The following is a 24,698-nucleotide window of genomic DNA, read 5'->3' as shown; positions in this document are numbered from 1 at the left end:
TGACAGGCTTGGGGCATGTTGAAACATTAAGCTGACAGGCAAGTCCTAGAGCTGTGTCTGGGTACTGAACATCAGCACATCAGAGTTCACACAGCAAGGCGGTGTGAGGGGTTTGAAAACAAAGTCCTGGAAGCCCGAGGTAGGGCACAGAACCGGAAGGCTCCTGCAGACTCCCTCTCCCAAGTTTCTCTGGTTCTCCTTTGGTTTTATGTAGGACGGACAGATACACTAAGGGTCCCAACTTTAGAGGACAACCTGGACTTTTACATGTTGATGGGGCACTCTGTCTCCCCAGCAGGCTCCTGCCTGTCCCTCCCTAGCCCATTCTCCTCCATGGGGATAAACACAGTCTGGTTTGTATCACTACAGACTTGCTTGTCTGTTCTTGCTCTTCTCATACACAGAGCACTGTAGTTTAGATTCTCTTGTGTCTGTTTCTTCTTGCCACAGGTTGCCTCTGTACATTTATCTCTGTCACTCAAGACATACTACAGTCTTTCTGTTTCATTGTCCACCGCAAGAGCACATCCAGTTTACACACACATTTGGATGGTTTGTTTATCCCCTTGGGTAGTTTCCAATATCTTTACTATTCTGAAGTAATATTCTGGAATATGTATCTTGCTAGACAAATACACTGACTTCCTTCGGAGAAAGACCTCAGAGTATAAAAACTTGAACACGGTAAGGGGCGTGTGTTTACCTCTAAATGCTCCTGTACAGTGATCCTCTATGGTGACCATGCCAACCTACACTCCTACCAACGCAATCTGAGAAGTTTACTTGACCCTTGTCAACTCTTAATATTGTCAGATTTTATCACTTTAACCAATCTTCTAGTAGGTGAGTAGCAATGACTTATTATGGTTTGGATTAGCACTTTTTACCTGGGACTGTGCCACTTCAAACACTGATGTAGGTGTCTGACAGGTGCCACAGTGCCTCTCCAATCACACGGGTTACATCCCCTGGCACTTGTAAACACTCAGCCTTGCAGACAAGCAACGGACTAGGACTAAAATGAACAGACTCTTAGGTGGAGACTTAACAGAAATTGCAGTCCTGGGGGACTTTGGCATAACCCTGACCATCTGAGGAGGGAATGAGCTAGAAAAGACTACAGAGCCCTATTTACATACATGCCCTATGTAGATGTATGTAAATCACATGTAAAAGCCAGAAAGCAGATCCTCAAGCAATGTTGCTCTCCTGCTATCCTGCCTACCTGTGTCCACTCCCAAGAGGCAGCAAGCAGAGGTCAGCAAGATGTGGTTTGCTCTTGCCTTTAATCTGGAACTACGGGGACTCTGGGCCCTCACCCTCGGGACATCCATAAAATATAAAAATCGGGGTTTGTTTGGTTCTTTCTTAATTGAGTATCCATTTATGTTCAAATAAACGAGGCTTCTGCTGGCTAGTGGTTAACTTAGAGTCAGACAGTGGGAAGGCATTATTATCTATGGCACCTGTCACAGGCATAGGAAGGGCACCGTGGTGTCCTGAAAATGTGCCTGATAAAAGCTAATACATGACCCAGAATCGGTAATCAGGAAGAAGGCTTCAAATCTCACTCATCTCAAGATTTGGGGCAAGTACCTTCTCTGTGAACTAATTTTTTTTTCCATCTATATCAAGTGGAGCAAGAACACCTCGAGAAAGGTCCATGTCAAGGTTTAGTTCTTCCGACCTGTGACTTCCCTTCAACCTAGGTATCAACCTTAGTGTCTGGCCTTGCTCAGATGCAAAGGCATCCACTCCCGGGGTAGAACAATTAGACCTGGGCCAGTTCCCGTCACACATCCAAGATGATAGAAAGCCCGACCCAGATTCTGCACTGGATAATTGAGCATTAAGACACAACAAGGACTCCGCTGCGGCATAATAATGCATGCCTGGCTGATTTATTAAGCGTCTAACTTAGAAGCGCATTGTTCCGCAAGGCCCCGTAGCTTAGGCAGCGCTCCATGGAAAACACTTGCGGTGAGGCTGCTGTAGTGTTCAGATCCTGTTACATCCCATAACTTCCAACTTCCCAGTCCCTAGGCTGCAGCCTTCAGCTCCCTTCCTGCCCTGTTCAGAAGCCTGAGGGCCTGGGTCTGGATCTCACCTCTTTGCAGAGCTGTGGCGCCCCCTGTCGGCGCTGGGTTTTTTTCTTTTTGTTGTTGTTAGATTCTAACTAGGCAGCAAAGGGGAGGGCTTGCTGTAACTCAGAAGGCAAATGCAGAGAAAGAACCCCACAACCTGTCCCTTTGCCCAGCCTAATTTTACCCAGAGCACTTCTCTCTAGCTCCCACGTTTGTGTTTATTTAAGCTCCACTCGTGTACAACGATAACAAAGCCTTTGTTTTGTTCTCTATTGGAATTTCGGCTCCCTGCCTGGCATGAAGGAGGCACGTGGTAACATTTTCCCCCCGAAAGAACCATTTATTCATTCCGTGAGTGGTGATGTCAGGTGGTGGCAACAATCTCCAAGCAGAAGAAAGCAGGGTAGAGAGGATGGAGTGCCAAAAGTAAGTTTTGCTATTTCAGATGAAGTGATTAGGGAGGTGGGGAGAGCTCTTGGTAAAGATCTGCAAACGGAAACAAAGAAAATAAGAAAACGTGTCACTCAGAGTTGAAGGGGAAGAATGTTCTAGACTGAACACAGCCAGTTTTAAGGCCCAAGCGAAACCATGACGAATTTGCAGGGGCCCATGGGGCTGAAAGCACAGCCCCGGCACAGAAGGCAAAGGAGTCAAAGAGGTATCTGAGGTCAAAACTCTAAAAGGGCGGGAGCTTGACCTGGACCAGATCCAACCCTGCACCCTTTGGTAATGTGCCGGGATATAGCCATGGTGTGTCTTACTTTATCCTCCATGGTTTTGCTCATGCTACAGCAGATGTAAACCCAGACATCACGCTGGCAAAGCCTAAAATAGTCGCCGTCCAGTCCCTGCCCTCAGTCATCAGAGGCTACTGTCAAGACTTCGGCTCTTCTCAGAAGAACAATGGAAAACTGCTAGAGGCCCAGACATTGAGCAGACGGTTAACACACTCAGACTCACAACTTAAAAGGATCAGACTAGCTACTGAGGGAAAGAAAAAATTGTAGGGGCGGGAGCAGAAAAATCGGTTAAGAGGTGAGAAATGGAGGTGGTTTGGGCTAGAAATATAATCAGATTAGAAGATGCACACCCAAGAGCTCCTGTAACCTGCACTGTGTTTCTTTTGCCTTTATGGATTCTAGCCCGGAGCATCTGGGTTTGTATGGGAGAGTTGCGAAGTCATCTGAAAAACTACAGTTTTGTTTCTGTTTCTGTTTCTTTTCTACTTCCGGGAAGGAAGCCGTGGCTACGATGCTAAATGTTGCAGAGAACAAACAGCCATTTCTAGTGAACTCCTTTGGGCTTTTCACTCTGGGCTTGAGCTAGGGTCAAGACACGAAAGACATTGGTTTATACACCAGTACCTGGCAGCTTCCCTCACCGAAGCAGACAGACATTCAACTGGTTGAGGTTGGAGAGCAGTTGGATTTAGGTCTGAGGGGGGTAAGTGGAGGTCAGGAGGGTCCAGCTAAGGCTTCAAGATACAACTGTGATCCAAACATTCCAGAGGAAACTAAGGACTAGGTCACCAAAGGGAAATACCCAAGAGAAAGTATAAGGGTCACTCACACACCCTTGGCCTCAGCCCAGCAATCAGCATGACTCAGCTGGAGCTTCACCTCCCAGCATTCCTTGATGCAACACACACAGGCTGCCTTGAAGATGAGACATGTTTGCCCTGTCACTTCGGCTCCTGGTGGTTTTGGTTTGGTTTTGGTTTGTTGGTTGCTCTGAATATTGTTGTTTGGGTGGGAGTTATTTGTTGTTGTTTTGGTTGAGTTTGGGATTTTTTTCCTCTGTTTTTGTTTTATTTTGTTTTGGTCTCAGTTTGGGTTTTTGTCTGGTTGTTCGTTGGTTGGTTTGTTTGTTTTTGGTTTCTCTGTGTAGCCCTGGCTATCCTGGAGCTTCCTCAATGGAAGTGGAAACTTAAGGGTTCTTTCGAAGGTCAGCTGGATGGTGTTTTGCTAGGGCAAACACATTGTGAAGAAATGTTTTAGCTAAAGTGGACACAAGAGAAAGGATGTTCCGCTAAAGCAAGCACATGAAAGGACATGTGATAAAGGATTCTATGCTAACAACATACATGTGTTAGTCCTCCTTACATTGCATAGGTGAGCTGCATTTGTCAGGACTTCATAGAAAAAACATGGACCAAAAAACTTCTGGTGGTGTGCTGCAGTTTCTTGACACTTCTGTGGACTCAGACTGATTGACAGAGTGATGTCAGCTGAGGTCAGACCCATGGAGGACATGTAATGTCTGGAGGGTATAAATAGGACTCGATGGACAGTGACAGAGGCTGAACTAGGCTTGCTTACAGAGCTAACTGGGCAACACTTGTGGGTCTCTCACCTTCACAGATCTTTGCTTCCCTGAGAGAAGCACAACCAAGAACTTCTGGTGTTCCTGTTGATCCCGCCTGCTGACTCGTACCAAGGCTGAGGCCTGGCTGTCTTTGCTAGGTAGTGCCACCACTGCTGATTCCTGTTTGCTCTCCAGACTCTACTGACTTGGACTGTTGGCGTATCCATGAAGTGTTTGTGAGTGGATCGAGCTACTGCTGCTAACCTGTAAACTGAACTGCCGATTTCCAGACAACACAGATGGGAGTTGCTCCAAAGAACCTTTCCCACTACCTCTGGTGGATGGTGGGCTACAAGGGAGGTTAAAGCATTGAAGAACTATTATTAAAAATAAGGTTTGAAAGACTTAGTTACACTCTATAGACCTGGCTGGCCTCAAATTCAGAAATCTGCCTACTTCTGCCTCTGCTTCCCAAGTTCTAGAATTAAAGGTGTGTCCCACCACTGCCCAGCTGTGTTTTGTTTTGTTTTGTTTAATCAGATTTCTACAAATAAAGTTTTTTGAGATGAGCTCCACAAGTCCATGGGAAGGTCCCAGAAAGAAAAGGAATACAAAAGGATTCGGTAGTCTGACAGCCGCAGGCTTGAACATCCTAACTGTAATTGATGAGCTGTGTGCCCTGGGGAATGTTACTTCTCCTCTCTCTGCCTCCACTCAGGCCTGGTAAGTGGAGAAGATACAAAGATGGAGCGGTTATGACAATTGTACAGGATGGCTCAGCAGCAGCTTGTGCTACGAAGCCAGAACCACGTGACAGAGACAGAAAGAGTGAGTTCCACTGTTGGTCTAAACGACTGATAAGCAGCCCTACCCGGTCTCACAGCTGCCCACCCATAAGAAAAAAATACCATCTCTATCACAGGGAAATGAAGATCAAGTTCTCCAGAAGCAACTGGCAGGAATAAACTCATAGTACGGAGCTGGCAGAGTGTGAACAGTTGTATATAAAGGTCCTGAACCAGTCCCCAGAGGAGCAGGATACTGCAGTCCATAGAAGGACAAGGCCAAATAGATCAAATGACAAAGAGACAGGACAGTGGCCCACCCAGCACACAGTAGCCAAACCCTATGAATCAAGGCCAATCTAGGCCACAACTGGCTCCCATGGGTTTGAGTCCTGAATGGTTCAACCTTGGCCTGACAAATCCAGGGTTGTAGGGAGTTCTGGGGCCCCAAGCAGTCAGGACAGATGTTTAGGAGTCCCTGAGACAGAGAAGGGAAATTTCTCATTCCTTGCTTGCTCCCCCTTCACCTCTTTCCCAAGTGACTTCCTACAAGCTCGGACCATTGCATAGAATTACAGCTTGTGAAGACTAGTAGAAGGAGCTGAAGATAACAGAGGTGTCAGCTGACCAGCACACATTACTCTCTCTGAGCCTATGCTTTAATCTGTAAAATATGGGCAAATGGTCCCCACCTTTCACAGCTTAGATTGTTAGGAGACTTAGCTAAGGTTGGAGAATAAAGAACTGGACAATCAGGACCACCTCCATCAACATATCACAAGTTCCCTCTCAGGGATGACAATGGAAAGGAGTAGGAAGGGAGTGTGGTCCAATAGCCCCACCCACAATCTCCCACATGTCCATGGGGTCATCCCACCTGACTTCGATTCCACATTTCTCTGTCATCACTGGCATTTGTTATAATGGGGGAAAGGGGGATCAGTGATGTCCATGTGAGATAATGCTGAGGACCTGGTGATGCCTGGGACCCTCTTGGGACTCTCAATTGCTCTGAGCATTTCTAAAGCATTCTGTGATTGGACCCAGAGAGTGTTCTAAAGAGTCATGGAGGGAAGAGGTTATATCTAACTTGAGAAAAACAAAAGACAAATAATAACACAGAAGTGGTAAGCAAGCACAGGCTCCCAAATACCAGCCCTCAACACCAATTCCTTGCCTTTGTCTGAAAGCCATAGAATTTCTTGAGGTTACCACCTTCCTTTGGGGACATACCTCAGGTACTCTACATCACCTGGTTTAATGGTGCAGATGATGGGAGCTTCATAAACATCTGCTTGTTAAATATGTCAATAAGTGGATGGGCAAGTAGATGGGTGGATTGGATATGTGGATGGATAAATGGATGGATGGATGGATGGATGGATGGATGGATGGATGGATGGATGGATTGGGTTGGATTGAATTTGGATATATGACTGGATGGATGCATGGATGTATGGTAGGTGGATGGATGTATAGATGAATGGGTAGACTGGGCTGGACTAAATTGGACACGTGACTATAAGGATGAATGGATGAGTGGATGGATGGGTGGATGCATGCGTGCGTGCATGGGTGAATGCATGGATGGATAGTAGGTGGGTAGATGAATGGGTAGATAAGTAGGTTGATGGATTGGGGTAGATCGGGTTCGTGGATGGATGGAATGGAAAGATGAGTGCATGGGTGCATGGATAGGTAGCTGAAAACTAACTTTTGGATACTCATTCTTGGTTTTCTACAAATGTCAGTTCATGCCTCTGTTGTGAAAATAGCATTGTGCCCTCTCTTCTGTAGGCTCAAAAATCAAAGGAACAGATACAAGTTGTCATCAACCCAACCTATTTCCTTCTCCTTCAAAAGCCGTGGCAGTGGATTCTGAGTTTATACCACAAGATATTCTCCGGCTCAATTAAGAATGGGGGTGAACCTGCCTTAACTGTAATGGGTATACAAAAGCCACTTGGAATTCAGAGGATTCCATGGGCCCATTTCAGGTCAATCCATGCTGAGGTCAAAGAGATGGAGCTTAGAGTCTCCATGTTGTAAAGCATTGAACAGCACATAGCCTATTTCCGTGTATTCTTCTCCAGAGTACTACATCTCTGAGCTGGGAGTAGAATATGGAAGAACGCACATAGCATCCTCAGCAACAGAAAGAACAGCTACATTCAATGAGCACATACGACATGAATGCTGTCGTGGTATGCATGCCTCATGTCACTTTCATTGAGTGTTCAACACATCTGTTTCTGCTGCTACTTAGCTCCCTCTTCATTAGACGTTCAGTTCTTATCTCCCACCAGAGCTGAGATGCATTTCCCAGTCTAGAGAGGTGGGTAGGATCTGGACACAGCAACAATGCTTTCAAGCTTAGGAAGCATCCCAGATTGTCACTCACCCATCTGGAAGCTTCAGTGTCCTACCATGAGATCAGTCAACTATCCACCACCTTCCAGCCTGGGTCCAAAGGAGCCCACACCAATTACACTCACAGCCTAGGCCCAGAGCTTACCCTTCTGCAAGCTGTGCATGCAAAGTCTTGATTAACCAACAGCCCTAAGAATGAGATACAAATATAAAGGTAGAGTAGATGTGGCTTCTGTGGTTGTTCATTATACAGCGACAGTGAGCATTACTGACAATCAATTCTGTAAATGGGGAAAACAAGACCCAGAGAGTCTAATCACTTACCTAAGGTCATCCAGCTTATAAATGGCAGAATTAAAGCAGAACCAGATCTTCTAGACCCTAGAGATGAAGTTCTGAATCACAACAGCGCCCTTCCTTGCACCTATCACCTGAGGAAGCTCCAGTGGGCCGAGCTATATTGGTGGTCCTCAACCTGTGGGTCACCACCCCGTTGGGAGTTGAATGACATTTTCACAGAAATCGAATACCAGATATTCTGCATGGCAGTTATTTACTTTACAATTCATAACAGTAGCAAGGTTACAGTGATGAAGTAGCAATGGAAATAATTTTATAGTTGGAAGTCACCACAACATGAAAAACTATATTTAACAGTCACAGCAGTAGGAAGGTTGAGAGACACTGAGTTATATAAAAAGAACAGCCATACCCACAACACAACAACAACAACAACAACAAAAACCAGTTGTCTCCAGACCTGATGAAACCCAAGCTAGGAGAAGTCCTTATAGGAGGGTTCTCTCCACTCTGTGAGCAACACCCACTCCAGGCCTAAAGCCCTGACAGGTTATCCTGGAGTGCTGCCCCCTGAGTACAGCATGACCATTGACCTCTTGAACTCTCAGCAGTTGTCAATCACCCACAGGAGGTTTGCACAAGATTGGGCCCAATTTCATTCCATCACTGAGCAAGAAGGACTCACATGGTCCACACAGATACTTTAGGATTTATAGAGAGTTAACAGTTACTAGACAGAAATAGCTCATGAGTCCCATGATCCTCCCCAAGGACATATAGGCAGATAAAGAATGCTGGGACGTATTTTAAGTGGTGTAGTCACTCGAAGCCGACCATGTTTCTGTAAGTAACCCTTAATAAACTCATTTGCTCTGTCACTGGTGCCCTATCTCATATGGCTTTTCATTTGTTCATTTAACTATGAAGCTCACAACAAGGGTTTGTGAGAGAAAGGACACACACACACACACCCCCTAAAGAAGTCACAATACAATCATGGAGTTCTCTATCACACTGGAGTAGATAACCACTTAGACACTAAAACTCACAGGCCCAAGCCAAGGCATAAGTCCCTGTGTATCCTCAACCTTTAGACCCAGGGGTTCTCAACCTATGGGTCATGACCCCTTGGGGGGGTATATATCTCATGTATTTACATTAAAATTCATAACAGTAGCAAAATTATAATTATAAAGAAGCAACAAAAATTATTTTATGGTCTGGGGTTACCACAACCTGAGGAACTAGGTTAAAGACTCGCAGCATTAGGAAGGTTGAGAACCTTCTCTATACCACTAATACCTTTCTAATTTTTAGTACCTTTTCTAATACCACTGCTCTAGACTCTGGTAGCGAATGGTTCCTCAAACATTCTGGAACAAACTTTTAGAGAGGATGTGGAGAAAAGAGATGAGGCAGACCAGCAATGTTTCCAATTTTCCTATGTAAGTCCTTAGTCAGAATGACATGTACAAAAGTGACATTGTGTCAACTCCCAAAACTTCAAACTTCCCAATTCACTTAGAGACACATTATTTTCCCCCACAGACCATTAAGGTATCCTTGTCTGCATTTACTTTTTCTTTCAAATAACTAAAAATTAGTAAGGAAAGAACATAGAAGTTGTTCATTAAAAGCAAAGTCCTGTAAACCAAACCCATGTGACTGTTAGATATAGAAGAAGGGGAGGCACTGTTGTTGGTTTCTGGAAGGACTTGACACATGATTGTCCTTCGGGATTGAGGAGGCTTAGTAGAAGAAAGGGCCTCAAGACCATGATCAGGTCTTTGTGGTGGAAGAGTGTTTTTAAAACATTCAATATTGTTAAAAACAACAATAACAACAACAAAAACAGACTAACAGGTCCTTAAAGGAAAGAAGGGGCTTCCCTTTAAAACCTGGTAAAGAACTTCATTAAAAGGGACAGGTTAAAGAAAGAGACTGTCATGACAGGAAGATGGGAGCCCAGAAGAGAGCCACAGGAAGTCACTCAAGGGAAAAATACCTGTTCTTATAAGTTTGGGGGATCTGGCAAAAAGTTTTATATGATTTTATTCAGGATAGCCTAGGTAACAAAGACACATACAGGAGCTAGGTACCGGAACCATAAAGGGAATCCTGTAAAAACCACACACAGCAGGGCTATTTTAACTCTCTGTCACAGAGAAAGCAACAGAGGGGACATGGCCTGATTTCTTTAGGCATCTGGATGCAGAACACCAACAAAATCCTCAGCCAGAGGATGTGAGAATTGGAGAAAAGAACCATATATATATATATATATATATATATATATTGTTATATATATTGTTATATTATATATATTACAATATATATTGTTATATATAGTGTTATATATATAGTGTTATATATAGTGTTATATACATATTGTTATGTGTATATAACACTATATATATATATATATCACATGGGAGCCCTGCCCATCCTCACCTCTGACACACAGTCCTTCCAGTGCCACAGATCGTGGAGTCAGTGGCACAGTGGATTCCTGGAACCCCCGAGGTGGCAATGGAGTTCAACCAAATGTATCAGAAATCTTATCCAAGGGCTATGGACAGAATGAGCATTGCACTTCTTCATGGAGGAAGTCTGGAACAAAGAAAGATATGCTGACCAGCCAAGGTTCCTAGTGTTGACTAAACAACTGCCTGCACCAGCAGTGTCTCTACAATTCCATTAGCTGTCGCTCCAAGTCACAGGATGGTTGTTCCGGCTCCAGACATTTCATAGATACTCCAGGAAGAAAAAAAAGAATAGAGTCAGGAAGAAAATGCCTATATTTAAAAAGATAAGAATTCCCCCCAAATCCCCAGCCAACTTCGAATTACACATCACGGACCATAGCTCGGTCACATGATTAGCTGGTTTCAAAGAGGCTGGGGAATGAAGCTTAGCAGAGGAGCACATGTGTGGCCACCAACAGACTAGCATGTGAGGCAGATGTCCTGAACAGGTCTCCAGAGGCAGTTGGGAGTCACTGGCAAGGGCACCAATATCAGCGCTGGCCTTAGACCAGCTTTGGGAATGGTTTCTAATTCACCTCTTGGCCTCCTTTGCCTAACAGGCTTTCACACTTTCCCAGCAAGAAGCACAGATTGACAGGAAATGATGGGTGCGAAGTTTTTCCCTTGCTCTGCTGCTGGTTCGGAGCTCAGAAGGAGCAGAAGCCTTGGGATTCGCCTTTTGAGATGACGGCATTTGATTTTAATAGTAAATGACTTTCATGACTGGTATAAGCCACTAATAGAATTAAGCACAGGAGAGCAACACGTACCAAGGTGTAAGAAAAATGACCCTGGCATCTGTCGGAAAAGGGAATCAGAAAAACTGGGTCCCCAGAGTGGGGGGTTTTGCTGGATCGTCTAGAGAAGGCTTTCAGAAGCTAAGCAGATCGCCTGGGTGCAACTTCCCTAAAGGTCCATTAGCGCTTGATGCTGAGGATAAAGACCTCTGCATGCAAATGACTGCAAATGGATTGCAAGTAAGTCAGCCAAGGGGAAGAGGAGCCTGAGCTGCTCACGCAGAAGGTGGTAATTCACGGTGTTCAGTGTGGTTTCCTGCAGAGGAGGAGGACCAGCATTCAGATCACCACACAACTGGGGACAGTTGGGGATAGGGGTGAGGGGAGAGTGTCACCTCTGGGTACGTCTGCTCCCATTCCAAGAAATGATTTCGCTGGGACAGAAGGATGCAACGCTTGGATGGCAAATCCTTTAGTGAATGTTAACTGCACAAGGACAGAATTCGTACATTTTTTATGAACTCTGGAAGAGATCCTGACTGAAAGACTCACCCTCCTACTACACAAGACAGAGTGGCCCAGAGGGAATGTGTGGCGAGATCACTTCCTTTGCTGATGGAGAGAAACCCCAGACCACAGGCCTTTCCATCATGTGCACAAGCTCAGCTGGGGGTCAGAGGGTGGAGGAAGGGAATGGAGCAGTCTGCCAGGGGAGGGCAGAGCATGCAGGCCCTTTCTATCTGCTAACTTATTTCCGGGAAAGAAATTGGGTCAGCTTTTGCCTTTGAATCCCCAGCCTCCCTGTCCTGTCTATCAATTCCTGCTGGTTTCTCAGTCTGGCTGTAATAACGCCTTCACTGGTCATTCAAAACAACACATAGTTCCAAAGGTTAAAGTTCACAACCAAGACAGAGCCAGATTCTTTCTAAGAGCTCTAACGAAGAATGCTTTCTTGCCTCTTCCTGGTCCCTCGTCGTGGCCAGCTGGTACTGCCATCCCCTGTGTGGTACCAGAGATAAACGCCAACCTCTGCCTCCTTCAGGTAGCTGCCTGCCCTGTCTGTGTCTCTGTACCCAAATCTCTTTCCCTATGAAGACACTGGATTTGTGCCTCCCGTCATCCATTTTGGCTCATCTTAGCACGATGGTATCTACGGAGATCCTGTTCTCAGTAGGGTCACATTTAACAGGTACAGGTAAGTAAGTCTTTGGCCTATCTTTGGGGAATAAGGCCCAATTCAGTCCACAATACAAGATAATCCAAACTGTCTTAAGTAACATTTCTCAACTCTGTGGGCTAACTTTATTTCTGCTCCCTCCATGAGAGGATAAAGATAACATAAGCTGACATAAGAACTCCCTAACACCCTACTCGTCACTTTAATGTGATTAAACACGCCACTCCTAAAGGCAGTGAAGTGCCAGAGAAATAAACTCATTACACACAAAGGGCCCACGGTCGAGGGTAATCTTTGTTGTGAGCTACATAGGAAACCTGAGCAGAATCACTTCACCTCCCTGAGCCTTCAGGTGTGAAGCCCAAAAGCAGAGCTGGCAACGGAGCAGTTTCCTGAGGTGTGAGATATGGGTCACTAAGTTTAAGGGGTGTGTGTGTGTGTGTGTGTGTGTGGTGAGGTGGCTGTGCAAGTCCCCTGCACAATGTCATATAGCCTTGGTGGTGGTGTTGACTAAAAGATCTCTCAGTGACTTGAGCTCCCAAATAGGGTCAGATGAACGACATATGGCAGAGAACTAAGTTACCAAACTTTTTGCATGAGGTGTGTGTGTGTGTGTGTGTGTGTGTGTGTGTGTGTGTGTGTGTACATGCATGAGCAAGTCTCAGTACACATGCATATGGATGTCATAGGACAGCCTTGGGTGGTGGTGTTTCTGAGGTATCGTCTACCTTTTTTGAGACAGGATCTCTCAGTGACTTAGAGCTCCCCAAATAGGTCAGACTGACTGACCAGCAAGGGCCAGACACTCACCTGTCTTCACCTCCCCAGCACTGAAGTCCTAAGTGCACATTCCCATACCAAACTTTTTGCATGAGTTCGTCAACCTAATAGAGCTTTCTACACATGAAAGACAATGACATGAACAAAACAGTGGAAGACAAAATCAGCTGATGTAGCTAAGCTGTAAAACAAAATAGCAACTATGAGTACAGCACGCAATCCTAACGAAATAAAAACGGGGAAAGAGTGTTTGGCAAAGCATCCAGAAAACCAAAAATCTACAGGTCGAGACCTAGGACAGCCAACTGAGAAGGAGGGTCAGGCCAGGAATCTGCGTTTTCCCTGTACAAGTTGTTAAGTCTTAAACTCAAACCGAGATGCCTATTGAACATATACCAAAGTGGACCTGGCTGTCAGGTTCCCGTCATCCCTACCTGTTATACGGTATGGCTGGCATACCCGGCCCCTACCCTAAACTTCTCCAGCCCAGGAGCTGAGCTTCCTTCCTATCAGCTCCTCTGGCCCTGATGTAACTCAGCCATCATGGCAATGCCAGTCTCTTAGCCCAGGCTACCCCTCTTAGTCAATGGCTCCTTTCTTGCTCTTCCTTCCCCTCTCCTCATATGGTCCAGTTCAGTCTGGTCATGTTCACTCCAAACTCTCCCAGATGTCCCTGCCTCTGACTATGCTCGCTCTTTTATCTACAATTAATGTTCTCCTCCACCATCCCTAAGAGCAGTCACGTCCTTCCTTTTATACTTTTTTATCCCCCCCCCCTCTCTTATTCACAGTGAATTGCCATCTGTGCCTGTTTACTGTCTCAAGGGTGCCAGCCACTGATGAGGCTCCTGGGTCACAAAGAGTTTCTTTTCTCATGGCACAGCAAAAAAGTGTGAGCATGGACTTGTGTTCCTCTTGTCTTCAAGTCCCACGGGAGCAGGGTCGTAGGCCCAGATGAGGCTGAGCACACAGTGGATTTGCAGCATGGACGAGGGACAGTCAATATAAAGAACATGCTGATCTATGGCAAACAGTTGGCACTCCAGTCTGGTGCCCCGGAAAGAGCAATTACCACATCCCCCAAGGCTGCTCAGAAAAAACACAGTCCTGTAGCATGACTGAGCCAAAACTCATGACCTAGAGAGGACCTCTCCCAGTCCTCAACTGCTAATCATGCTGCCTATTTCCAGTAAGGTCAAGCCTGTGGCACAATATGCCATGTATACCTTCACGCAAAATCTAAACCCAATAATGCATGTGTGTATGTGTGTGTTGTGTGTGGTGTGTGTGTGTGTGTGTGTGTGTGTGTGTGTGTGTGTGTGTGTCTGTGCATGCATGCACGCGTGCATGTAAATCCATGGGTAAATAATATTTGCTAGCCAAAGTCATGTCTTGAAGAGATCCATTTATATAAAAGGACCCATCCTCTCACTCAGCCATGTGCCCTGTCCACTTGAGGCTGGCTTCGCTTACAGCAGTCTCTACCCTGAGTGAGGCAGTCCCGTATATAGGTAGTAGCACATTATAAAGAAAAGCAGATCTTTCAATAGTAGTTGATTTGACCACATCCTTATAAACACTCTGTGTTCAAATGGCTCCCATCCCAACTTCAAAACTACATCCACGTTCTTCCCTAAAACCTTCCCACAACTACATTTATATGCAGAGAGTTCCCAATCCAACCAGATAATTCTGCTTTGAGGGAGCGATATAATTTGTTGGAATGCAAAGCCAAAATATTAAAGCAATCTCTCTGCACATAATCCTCTAATGCTCCGCCTGGGCATGGGGAGCACAGATGTCATTAAAGACCCCCAGAATTTCTAGTTCTTTCTACCCTCTTTTCTATGTATTCTTTGCAGACTTCCTTCCCTGAGGCCTCTGGGCACTCCCCCAAGACTCTGTTGCTCCCTTAGTGATAAGAATTTGGAAATCCCATCACTGTTGTTCAGAGCGATGTGGCAGACACGCAGGACTTTCCAGGATGAAAAATGTCTGCTTTTCCCTTTACTAGATTACTTTTCAGAAAGGTATGAGCCGTAGTCAGCAACAGTACAGTCAGGTCAAAGTGACATAAAATATCATTTCCCTGACATACCAAAAACAAAACCACTAATAAAAAGAAAAAGAACTCGAAGGCCCCCGCCCGTGGTTCTTAATGGCCCACAAGGAAATCTGCAGAACAGAGCTAACTAAGAACACGGGAAGTACAAAATAAATTTTGTGGAAAATAAGAATACACTCTGCTCAATATACTCTAATGCCGAGTCTTATACTGGGGAAATGTCTTCTGACTTATAAAATATGCCTCCATGCACGCTTTTATAAGCTGCCCACTGCAAACCTATGAGGAATAGTAGGCAAAATATTTGGGTCAAAAACAAATTGAAAAGTTGATTTTCATTCATAGCGCATAACGCAACCCTTTCAAAGCATTCATTATTTTTTCATGACTTGGCTCCATGCTTGAGCACTGAGCAGTCCCACCACCACCTATATCTGGAGATGGGACCAAAAGGATCAGCATATGAGTCTTTCTCTTCTCCACAGTAAACACAAGGCTAGCATCTCACCTAGCTGACAGCCAAGGAGAAACAAGGAGAGAGTTGGAGTTGCAAATACATGCTTTGCTTGTAGGACTCAACGCACTGGTCAACATGCATCTGCTTCTTGGGAATGGTCTCACCCAGCAGGGTTTCAGAACCCTGTGACTTTGCTTTATGGCTTGAACAGGCCTGGCTTCCCAGTAGCGCCATTTGTTGTTCTTCATAGCACTTTGATTTTCCATTCAGCTCTCACTTAACACAAGCTATGTTCTCCCCAAATCTATGATTGTGACTTAGACGTTGCAACCCTGTGCCTGAATTTGGTGTGAGTGACATTGTCTTCAAATGACCTCTACAAATTGCACCTGAATTTATCTGTTTTATCACCTTTCTCTCCCTGACCCTGCTTCCTCGTGATCAAAAAGGGGGTAAAAATGCATATTTTAAAGGTATTGTGGTTATGTGTCATAAAACAAGTTAGAGATTCATAAGAAAAGACATGCAGACGCAATATATGACATCTGAGAGCTTTTTTGAAATAACTCAAAAAGGCTCGGTTTGGGGCTGAATAAACGAAGAAGGAATGTGAGTAGCCAGTTTTTGGTGTGGTGCAGTGCTGCACACGTGAGAGGAGCAGCTGTAAACATCATGCCCATGAATGCACATGGCAGGGTTCCAACATAGCTCGATGCTCAGATGTTCAGAACACTCAGTTTTGAATTTCATGTGGTTATCGTGCGTCACGAAATATTATTCTTCTTTTCATCCTTTGCAAGCCTCCAAAAATGTAAAAGGTGACCTTAGTTTCTGGGCTTTACAGAAGTAGGTGACAGTCTGGATTAGATCCAGGAGCCATAGTTTGTGGACTGCTGCTGTGTAATAAGTTGACCACATGCCCACTCGTTTTTTATCCTCAAAAAGCCCCCGTCTTGTTTCCTAATAACTATCTGTTGCCTCTGTGAACAAATCATCCCAAACTTAAACAATAGACACCGTGAGTTTATTCTCTCACAGCTCTGGCAGGAGAAGTCACACGCGAGTCTCACAAGGCTAGAGTTGAAGTGTCAGCAGCTGCGAATTTTCATAGCAGCTCCAGTGAGAGTCTACATCCTTCTTCCAACATCCACGGGCTACTGTCATTTGTAAACAAACTATACTGTTGTCTATACTGTAGACAACTTCTACTTCTCCTGTTGCATTTACTTCCCTAGCAGGTCCTGTCCCCTACTTTACTTCTAAAGTCCTTTGCGATTACACTGGGCCCAGTGGATAATCCAAACTAATCTCCCCATCTCAAAATCCACCACTTATCCCATTAGCAAAGTCCTCTTCACCAAGTAAAATACCATATTCACAGCTTCCTGGGATTAACATGGCTTGCACAACTGGCAGGGGGCTGTAATTTGGCCAACCACACACCCACTGAGACTCTAACAGCATCCCAACAAACAAAAGGAGGTACCTCTAGTCTTAATGTCCATTGAGAATGGATGTCACACTTCTCCTCTATCTATTGCTTCCCAGGAGAGCCGTCTACCTCACCCCACCCACAAATAAGAAAAAAGCCAAGGTCAATATATTCCCAATTTCACCCCTTTAACCTCATCCTGTGACTCAGGACTGCTAAATTAGATACTTTTCCAGTAAGCGATATGAAGTAAGTAACCCCTCTTACTCCTGGGCCTGTTTTCCTCTGGGTTATTTTTAAAGTTCCACACATTCTTCTCAAAGGCACACCAGAAATTCTCTAGTAGCTTCTTATCTATGCACAGCACAGACAATCGCATTATACCTAAGAGAATTAATGTGATTTAATTATATCATATTTGGGGGTAGTTTAATATCAGACTTCTTTTGTATAAGGAATTATTTCTTGGTGAAGTTAAACTCAGTTATTATGCTCATTCTTTATTCATTAAACTCATTAAGATCAGTGGGAATTGCTTATAAATAACTATATTATTGATTCAAAATATAGCAGATAAGTGAGGATATTCTAAGATACAAAAACATGATACTTCTCAGTGATTTTCTGGGGAATTCCCATATTGGAAATATACGCACAGCCTGGTTTTGCGGTAATATATAGACACCATGTGAAAGTCTCCTTTCCACTTGCAAAGGGAAGATGGACAGCAAGAACCCACTTTACAAAAGCAAAATCCAGAGACGTTATATCTGCTTGTATAGTTTATTCACAAGGGCATCCCTCAAAGAAGAAGCGGGAGCTGATATCTGATCTGTGTTCTTGAAAGCCTTGCACCGTAGCACAGCATAGGGTTATCAAAAGGACGGGAAGGTTTTCTTTTCATTTGTGGAGCATTTCCTACATGTAATACAATGTGCTTTGATCAAGTGCATCCACAATCCCTCCCACTCCTCCTAGACCTGCCCCCATCACATCTCCCTTCCAACTCTATGTATTCTTTCGCTTTCTTAACCATAGTCCAGTTAGTCCTGCCACCATGTGCACAACTCTGGAACCACCCACGGATGCAAGGGCAACCAACGTAGGACTGCATCTTTAAAGAAAATTGACATTCCCCCTCTAGCAGCCATCACCTACCAACAGCTTCTCAGCTAGGGGTGGGGTTTTATGGGCCCCTCCCTTACCTGTGATGATATTTTTGATTGGCTGGATCTTATTGGGATCTTGTGTAGGCAACCACAGCAGCTATGAGTTCACGCGTGGGAAGGGCTGGTCTCTTGTGTCTGAGAGATACGTCTTCAGGAAAGCTGTTCTTATTTCACACTAAGTCAAGATTTTCCCATGAACCATCGCAGCCCCAATAGAAGGGATGTCTTCTTCTGATTTGCAAAGACACTTCGGGAACAACAGTGGTTGAAGCTGAAACCTGCTTGGGCTGGCGCAAGAACAAAGAAATTACTGCAAGGAGGGACAGCTGATGTTAGCTGAAGAGTGAGTACGATAATAGAAGGCCGTCATCCGAGAGAGATGACAGCTAAGCAAGTCAGCATTTACTGGCGCTTGAGGTCCTTGCAGATTTGCTATAATGGAGTAGTTCATCTCAGTTTAATTGTGCAGTACCTGAAGGGTTAAGAGACTTACCAAAAGTTACTCAAGATAAGTTCAGATCTAGGCGAGTCTGCCTGCAACAGCTTCTGCTGCCCACATCTATATCCAACCTCTCTCACCCTGACCATATGGGTCCTCTTTCTCTTCATCCGTTTATCCTGCTATAACAAAATGTCTAACAGTAAGCAATGTATAAGAAACAGAAATCTATTCTAGTCTTAATGTCCATGTGAGTCTCACAAGGCTAGAAGTCCAAGATGGAGTTATTGACAGATTTTGGTGGCTGGTGGGGGTCTAGCTTCCACTTACAAGACAACACCAAATTGCCATGTCTTCCAAGAGGGAGGCTGTTGGGCCTGCATGTAGAGGAAGAATGGAAGAGAAGTTCCTAAACTAGTTCCTTCTAGCTCTTTCACTGGTAGCCCTGTCAGAGCAGAGTCTTCATGACTTAACCACTCCCTCAAAGGCCCCACTCTTAATGATACCACATTAGGTGCTGGGTTTTCATACAGGAATTTGGGGAGACATAGTCAGACCCCAGTGAGGTTGTAGAGCCATTCTGATTGTTTCCTATTGTTGTCCCCTAAACATGGAAGAGGTGCACACTCTTTCTTGTAGTTAAGAAGACAAATGCCATTGGCTCTGGCCTACTAAATATAGAAAGTACCACATGCCACATCTAATCTGAACTGTGTAAAGATCAACATGCAATTTTTTTCCCTTCTCTTCCCCCACCACAGTGATGGAGACTAGGTGGTTGGTGGCTTGGTTGGTCTGCATCATTGATGGAGCACAATATGGAACAAAATCCTGAACGGATGAATTTGCAGCTCAGCTGTCCTAGTTAAGCCACTGATGTTTGGGTTTGTTTGTTACTGCAGCTCAACCTCTTCCATTTTCGCCATTAGAGCTCTGAGAGCTTTCCAATGCTTCTAGGAGTTGGTAAATTGTTTCACCTAGTGAATCAAACGAATTCTTCCCTACTTTCCTCAAATGTTGCCCATCTCTAATGGACAAGCAAATATCTCGCCGGCCAAAAGGAAGCCTTTCTTGAGAATTTCCAGTTGCGTTCATCCTTACTCTTTGCAGTTGGGACCATATGCGCCATCTATATCACCTCAGTTAAAATTCTGCTACACAATATACAGTACAGGTCACCTTACTCGCTTCTTGAATATGTCTCTTAACTGTTTAATTAAATGGCCAGTCTATTGTGGGCAGAGGCCTTATCCTATATTTCTACAGGCTCCAGGAGAGTGGCCAGGATATGTCAAGAAGAATGTAGAGACCCAAAAAGCAAGACAACTAACTGTCCCCAAAGAAGAGGGAAGACAAAACAAAGGAGGTGAACAGACACCTTGACAGCTTTGAACAGTGGAGAGAGGAAAGAGTTAAAATTTGTTAGACTGTATCCTGAGACAGCTCCCAGGGTTGGAGGCTATATTTCTCATTAATATAAAAGAGTTAATTATATATCTTAGAAATTCTATTCATGCCAAATTTTCTTTTAGGGTTAAGTCATGCATGATCCATTGCTATTCAGGCATCAGCCCTGACAGGGTCTCGTTCTGTAGGGCTGTCTATTCGCCTGCCCTGAAGATCCACAGGGACTTCAGGAGGCTGTGCACATACTGGAACATTTTGCTGAGAAGATGACCTACACAGCGAAAGACTTTATATAACCAAAGGCAGGGCATAAATATTTTATAGCACGGAGTCCATGAAAACACATCTTTCTTTCTGTAATATGCAATCTCAGGACATATCACTGGGGAAGAAGACTTGCCTGAAAGATTCAACGGTTCCAATTTGCTACTGCTCATTAGAGTACCGTAGAGAATAGGACAGCTCCAGATCCCTGCTGCCTGTGGGCTAGTTAGTATGGACTGACCGCATGAAAGCAAACCTTCCCACCTCCCAAAAAAGCCGCCTCTGTTGCGAAGCACACTAACCAGGGGCCAGACAACGAGAGCCAGACGGAGCCTCTGAGGTGACATCCTTCTCCTACATTTGAGGAAGGGTGACCCATAGAAATGATGCGAACACCCCAAAGCAACACAGTGAGCTGGAGCTGGACTTATAGTCCTTCCATGTTGCTCACAGCAAAGACTCATGGGTAAAGAAAGTATAAGGTGCGAGCTCACTCAGTGACCAATTCTGTGTAAGTACAGTTCCTCCACAGTCGGCCCATTCTATCCCCTTCACAGAAATTTCTCATGGCACCTACAGAAACAAAGACTTCATGAACCCCTTTGTAAAAGCCACAGGTTTTAACCATGGCACATGCATTCTGGGAAGCCTAATCTCTACAGTAATGTAGTGGTTTGGAGGTGGGGAGAACAGAGAGCAGAAGAAGCTGGAACATTTTAGAGGCCGTGGCTTCTTCACACAGGTGTAGTTTAAAGGTATCAGCAGGCTGAGCGGTGAACTCCCTATGCCTGAGGTTGAGATGCCAGCTAGATTTGGGGATCCCTATTCACACAGTCACGTGCCTCAGCAAGACTTCACGTCAGAGAAGTGAGACCACTTATTTTCAGCCAGGTGGAGAAATGGGCCATAACAGGCAGGCCAGCTACTGACCTGATGGGGACACGGCCAGTGTGAACTTCTATCATTACACAGATCTTGCCTCAAAAAAATATTCTGTTGATAGGAAAATGCAGGCAGATGAAGAGCAACAAAGAGAGGCACTTCTGAAATATTTTACCTAGGATCACAGAAGACAGAGGAGCTTAATAAACAAAAAGGATATAAGACAATGCTCTTATTAAAAATACAAGACACACAGAAGGTGCCAGAACAGTGGAAAGAAGAAAGGCAGGTGAGTCAAGGAAGACAGCTGAGACCCAAACATAGCAATGGATACATTGTGTCAGGGACAGAGATAATGAGATAAAAGAAGAAAATAAGTCTCATCAGCCAGAGGCAGGATTAACATCTCAATGCTGACTCAATTTGCACTGGGCACAGATGAAAACAATTCGGGAGGGAAAACACGGACTAGGTCGTAAACATGATAAAGAATGTGTCTAAAGAAAATACTGGAATGGAAAAAAAAGCAACAACAAAAGAGAATGCATCGTGGTTGCGTCTAAAGACGCGCTGATTTCTGTTTGGAAGGATTCATCCTGAACCAGAAAGGGGGAAAAAAAAATCAATGAAAGAGAGCATTTTACCTAGATTAAATTGTGTAATATTTGAAAAGCATGTGAACAAAGAAAACAGCCTTCAAATTTTCAAATAAAGAAACAATGTGTTACTGAAGAAAGAAAAGAGGAAATGGGTCAGTCTTCTACAGTGCTAATTGCCAGACTCTAACTAAGAGGGAGCTACAGTTTCAAAAGCAAAAGCCCATTTTCTCAGAGTAAATACAACATAAAATGCATCTCAGTCACATAAAGGCTAAATTACATACCACTAACCTCTCCCCCTCCTGCCACTCCCCCCCAAAAATGTGCAACGAAAGGCAATCAGTCAAGAAATTAAATAAGACTAAGTAGGTTGTTTTTTAATTTTCTTATTTTTATTAATTTTTTTAGGGGAAGGGGGGTACCACAGTGTGCATGTGTGTGGAACCTGGGGAGTTGTGGAGCTGTGGGAAGCAGGCCTGGAGCAAAGTAGGGTCCAGACATGTCCAAACCCTGGAAATCTTGTCCTAAGATCAGCAGGAGTAGGATCGATCTCCCCCTCCCCCCGGGTCTGTATCCAAAGCATGTAACACTGTGCCCCGACTGTTGCCCACCAGAGGTCATGAGCATAGCCAGTGCCCACCACCCTGGCCCACACCAATGATGTACACTCACCCCGATCGTCCCTACTCATGACACAAAGGTTTAAATAGCCTTCCTTATGCCCAGTAAAATGAGCTGTCTCACTGAAGCCTGTCTCCCGAGAGTCTGTTCTGCCTTGCTCACTCCACAACTGAGGTCTTCATCCTCTGCCAGTTCCTGTCCTGCTTTCCTACTCAGGATCCACGGTTGTGATCACAGACAATCGCTATGCTACAGTGGGTAAGCAGAGCCTGAACAATACACAGGGAGGCCGGAGGACAACTTACAGAGTCATTTCTCCGTCCACTGTGCAGGTCCAAGGGGTTGAACTCGGACTGCCAGGCTTCCTATGCATGAACTGATCACATACATGTACACAGCAACACACACACTCACATGCATGCTTGCACACTCTTGCACAGACTTACACACAAACACTTGCAAACACATTCGTACATGCTTGCACATACTCACCCATGCATAGACACATACACTTGTACACTCACACAGACACACACATCTGTCTACACCTACAGAATTGAAAAAAGTTAAGATATAAAAGGACTAGTATTGCTAATCAGAGAGATAAATTTAAATAATTGCAATGCTATTCGTATAAGTAAAAAATTCATCTTAAATGCAAAATTGCATAACGTTTAAAATGCATTGAACTGTAGTCGATCTGATCTGAAAACCAAAATCAAAAAATATGGGGGGAAGAGAAGAAGATGAATGTTGGTTTTCAAATCTGATTTAGAAGTGATTCAAAGATAATGGTTTGGTTGTTTAATTAACAACTTTTCAACTAAAGAAATACAAGTTCAAAAAAAAAAAAAAGCAAATATTTCTGATAGACTTAAGACTACCCACTACCTGTATTCAATATACAGTGGTCAAACCAGGGAACGAGTCCTTGCTTTGCCATTCCTCTCTCTGGTCATTCATAAAATACGACATGAACATATTATGATGAACAATAGACCTTTCCCTTTCTTCCATTGAATGCTGGGTATCATCATCATCATTAATTTTGAGACAGAGTTTGTCTATATAGCACTGACTGTCCTGGAACTCAGAGATCTGCCTGCCTCTGCCTCCCACATGAGTGCTGGAATTAATGATATATTCTGGCTATCAAACACCAGGGACTTTTGATTAACCATATTTGTGTCCTCATTAAACAATTATTTATATGCAATCTCCTTAGCCTCTAAGAACCACTATTCTACTCTCCTGATTTTTTCTTTCAACGCATGGGTATTTTGTCTGCATGTATGTTATGTATGTTAGTACAGTATATACCTGGTGTCTGCAGAAGCCAGAAGAGGGTGTCAGAATCCATGGAACTGAAGTTTTGGGGGGTTGTGAGCCACCATGTGGGTGCTGGGAACCAAACACTGATTCTCTCTCTGTAAGAGCGACAGTTGCTCTGAACTGCCGAGCCATCTCTCCAGCCCACTCTTCTACACTGAGTTGACATTTTTTAAGCATCCATATCTAAGTGAGAGTAGCATTTGTCTTTCTGTGTCTGACTTTGTTCAGTTATGTGATAGACTGTACAGGAGGATACAGACTTGGGACAGAGAAAAGAGCAAACAATGAAAGGAGAGTACATTACACAACGATTATAAATAATCCACATACAGGCCCTGAGATGCTGACGAAATACATCAGTATAGAACCACTTAAAGACATAAACTATATCCATTAAAATATCACGTCATAAATATTTTACCTTCAAAATAGCAACAAAATAGGAAGTAGAGACGAAATTTTCTATGCATTTTAGAGTATCAAAAGGTACGAACACAGGAAGTAGGAAAAGCCAAATGACTTGCTCCAGCAGGTTTACAGGGAGGAAACGCAGGCTTGAAAATTAAGATTTATATTTTCTTCCATTTGCCTTTTTAGTATACAAGCAGAGTTCATGCCAACTGATGCTTAAGCACAAACACCGTAAATATAAAACGGGCTTGTAATAGATGGTAGGGGCCAGCGAGCGCTCTTTCCCCATAGAAGACCAAATGCAATAATAAATATTTTAGCTTTGGAGTCATATGATATTTGCTTAACTGTTCATCTCTGCCACTGTATGGCAACGGCAGCCAGATAATATGTAACCAGGTGAGTTGGTCGTGTCTCAATGGAACTTCATTGATGCAGCTTCGGGTAATTCAACTCAACATACACAAAGCCTTTGGTTTGCTGTCCAGGACTGCAGAAAACCACCTGTGGTAGCATGCCCCTCTGATCCCAGAACTGGGGAGGTAGAGCAAGAAGATC

The sequence above is a fragment of the Rattus rattus genome, chromosome 4 (genome assembly GCF_011064425.1).
Source record: "Rattus rattus isolate New Zealand chromosome 4, Rrattus_CSIRO_v1, whole genome shotgun sequence".
NCBI lineage: Eukaryota > Metazoa > Chordata > Mammalia > Rodentia > Muridae > Rattus > Rattus rattus.
The sequence above is the reverse complement of the archived record's forward strand: the minus strand, read 5'-3'. Positions refer to the sequence as shown.